The sequence below is a fragment of the Bidens hawaiensis genome, unplaced genomic scaffold, assembly GCF_021521415.1.
Source record: "Bidens hawaiensis isolate Kalapana, Puna unplaced genomic scaffold, B.hawaiensis_p1.1 tig00051453_1, whole genome shotgun sequence".
In the NCBI taxonomy this organism is placed as follows: Eukaryota; Viridiplantae; Streptophyta; class Magnoliopsida; order Asterales; family Asteraceae; genus Bidens; species Bidens hawaiensis.
This window is the reverse complement of record NW_027499231.1, coordinates 28,687-32,775: the sequence shown is the minus strand read 5'-3', so window position 1 is coordinate 32,775 and position 4,089 is coordinate 28,687. Positions and strand designations below refer to the sequence as shown.

The 4,089-nt window shown below is 33.2% G+C and overlaps 1 pseudogene; it reads left to right on the top strand.

The window, feature by feature from the left end:
- Positions 1-2,613: 2,613 nt before the first annotated feature.
- On the top strand, positions 2,614-3,738 carry LOC143599061 (fatty acid elongase 3-like pseudogene; annotated as a pseudogene).
- Positions 3,739-4,089: the final 351 nt, after the last annotated feature.

Below are 4,089 nucleotides of genomic sequence, written 5' to 3'. Positions count from 1 at the left end.
GAATAAATATGGCATAGATATCTACGTATATTCATTAGGAAATGCCTATTTATAAGCTACCCTCATTCGTTAATCATCACTAATGAATGAGGTCTCTCATTCGTTAGACACACCTAACGAATAAGGTTTCCCATAGAGAATGACCTCCCATTCGTTAAACATCCTCAACGAATGGACATTACATTAACGAATGAGCCTTCATTTGCTAAATCCCTTAGCGAATGAGCTTAATCTATAATGAATGGACCTCATTCGCTAAACATGCCTAGCGAATGAGCCATATTACATTAAACATAAAGACTAAACTACCCCTTAACTTATTCGATCAGCTGTGGACAACAAATCATACACTGACAGTCAAGCATACCATCTCAAGTTTAATTTGAAGCCTAGCCAATTCAGCTCGGAATGAAGTTCGAGTCCAGTTCGAGCTAGCCCTGGTTTAGATTATATTAGCTCGTTAACAACCTTTAACTATTGTTCGCCGTTGCATTGCGCGAGCACTCTACTAGTATTGATAAACACGTGAGCATTAGTGTAATTAACTATTTTATTTCAAAGAGTACAACTTTCATTTTGTTATGAAAGTAACCTAATAATAAAACAATAATTGTAATAATACACAAATGAGACAACGTAGATTAATAGACAAAATCAATCTATAACTACAACAACATTTAAATAACTTGATAATCATAAAATAAACTTACCTTTACTAAAAGAAACTCGTATTAATTTTCAGACTTATCTTACAATACTAATAAACAAAAATAATGATGCCTAAGTGTCATAACCACATTCATTCCTAGATTAAAATTCCATACTAATTTTCTAATCTCTCTTCTCCTTAATCCATACTATCCATGGGTCACTGATAAAAATGGTTTGACCCATGAGTTACATCTCAAGATATAAAACCTAAAACATAATTTTGCTCAATGTATACATTACTTTTTATTAAAAATGTCAACACATGATTTTACAATAAGGACTCGTGAATTCAGTTTGAATTATGTGAGACTTCTTACTTCATATATATAAATTTTTCATTATTCTGTTTAATTTAAATTTCCAATTAATGTGATTATTAATTTTGTATTTTTAATTTAATATTCTAAGCGTAGTCATACTAAAAAAATCTTAAGCATTAAAACAATGATCAGTTATAAAGAAATTTGGAGTCCTGTAATTGTAATTCAAATTTTTTCTAAAATGTTATAAAACTGAATTCTTTGTTTTTTGGAAACTGGAAAATTCTTTTTTTATTTCATAAACATTTATTACATAATCAATTTCAACAAAACAAATCTTAATGTTATTCTACTAATAAAAAAAAAGTGTTGATGCTTAGATGTCAAGCCTACATTCACTCATAGCTTAATTTTTCATCATAATTCCTAATATCTTATCTCATTTATCCTAATTATGCATAGTCAAAATCATTTTATCAATTGGGTTATAGCGTAGTTATATGGATTTTATTAACTATTTAAGGGTGTATAAATGTCATGTTTATAATCACCATTCAAGAAGAATTGATGCTAAATATAATCAATTATTGGGTTGGTTGTGGTTTTTTAACATCGCATAAAGTATATATTTAGGTGTGCATATATATAATCTGATGACATTATACTCAAGATTATTGTCTATATGCACATTGATCATCATCTTTTAAACATTGTTACACGAAAAATTACATTAAGTTCATATTATCCATCATGTGTAGTACATGTAGTGAAACATGAAGAAGATACATTTTATAAGTCATGAAACATGAAAATTTTATAATTCAATCGTATACCTTGTCTAATACATTAATTTACATGGTAAATGAGACCTTAAATTGATGATTACAAATTCGAAAATACTTCTTTGTATACAAAATTTGTATCATATGTTGCGTTTAATATAAAGACACCTTTTGGACATGCAATCCTATTACCAAATTGTGTTTGTCGCACTTCGAACTACAATTGTATCACATGTTTCGTTCTGATTTGACATGAGGAAATCATCGAATACGTATTGGGTCATTTTAAAAAATAATGACTTTGGTTCATTTCAAAACAACTTCAATAAAAACTAATATAGCCTCAAATGCTTGTGGAGGACCTTGCATTTAAAGCAACTCAGTTTATCATCATCAAGGAATCTTTTAGATTTATTATATGGTACGTTAAGCTACACGTAATATCAATCATGTGAAGTATTTTAAGAATCACAATTGAAATATTCTACCTGATTTATTTAATTTATTTTTACCTTTCATTTTGTTTATTTTTTTTAAATACATAATTTATTTATTTTTGTCATTTAACAAATCCCGTGTAATAAAAGCTAATATATAATATATCTTTTTTCTTCTTTATTTCGAATTAGTTAATGCAAATCTAGAATCATTGAAGAACATTCCACAAATGAAAGTAATCTTAAACATCAACAATGGCATGCCATCTATGAACCCCTTCATATTAAAAGTCAAACCCCCTTTTCAAATGTTTCCGAAGACCCAATCAATTCAAAACCTCTATATATAAATAAAAATCCTCATCCCCTCATCAAACCTCTTTCAATCTCCCACAAATTATTATTATCCTCGTCCAAGTCAAAATGCAACCTCAAAAAACATCATATTCAACATCCTCAAAAACATTACAACGTCTAAACCACCTCCTGTCGGAACACCCCACCGTTGTCGGATTCCGTTGGAGCCACGCCAAATCATGGGGCGCCACGTGGATCTTCCTCCTCTCCTCCATCTCCTTCTACTTCGCCGTCTCCGTCACCCTCCACGTCATCCTCTTACTCCTCCGCCGCCGCACCCGTCCCGTCCCCCTGGGCCCCATCCCCGCCGTCCACAGCCTCGCCATGTCAGCAATCTCCACCGTCATCCTCGCCGGAACCCTAGCCTCCGCCGCCGCAGAGATCCGAGACACACGCTGGCTGTGGGGCCGGACTAAAACCCCAATCCAATGGCTATTATGTTTCCCACTTGGCACGCGCTCTTCCGGGCGCGTGTTCTTTTGGTCATATGCGTTTTATGTATCACGTTACCTCCATATATTCCGTACCCTTTTCACCATTTTACGACGTCGTAGGCTTACCCTATTCCACCTCTTTGCTAATTCCATTCCGATAGTAATGTCGTTCCTTTGGCTCGAATTCTCGCAATCCTTTCAAGTACTCGAAATCATTTTCACGTGTTTCACGTATTCGGTCGTGTACGGGTACCGGTTCTGGATGGAACTGGGACTACCAACGGTGTCGTTTCCGTTGGTAGCCAATATTCAAATGATATTATTGGGGATGAATTTGATTTGTCATTGTGGGGTGTTGTGTTTGCAAATATGGGGAGGTGGATGTAATGGAATTGGGGCTTGGATTATTAACTCGGTCATTAATGGGGCTTTCTTGTTCATGTTCTTGAATTCGTCCATTAAAATGCGTTGGATTCGAAAAAAGGCGTTAGAATTAAGGACTACTAATGGTAAAGTTGATTAACTTCAGACGGTTTATGATTTTATAACTTCAGATGAGAAACAAGAGGTCGAATATTCAAATCATGCAGGGTATACAGATGAATTTAAAAAGCGTTTAGCCGTAATTGGCTACGGGTACATGAATTGTTATGTACAGATTATGAACACAACATTAGACGCGGTCAAGTTTACATCTTTTGTATAGTTGAGAGGTAGGAGCCTTGTTTATTGTTTGTAATTTTAGAGTCAAACAAAGTGCACGATAATGTTGTTTTAGTGATATTCTTTTCTCATATTATTTCTAGAAAGTATAACATAGTACTTGTTTTACACGTTCTTTTGAATATGATATAGGACGTGGTTGCTAAAGTCACAATTCATCATATATCTTTCTCTTACTATAAGAATTCGGTATTATGTATAACGAATATATATTCAAAGTTAATTATGTATAGAATATAATGTCATATACGAATTGACCAATAACCTAACCACGATAATATACCATTGACAAAGTACATGAGATCACATGCCAGATATTAAGGAATTTTGATGAATAAGAAAAGGGCACATGTCAAGTAGAATACTCCTTTAATATTATAATAAT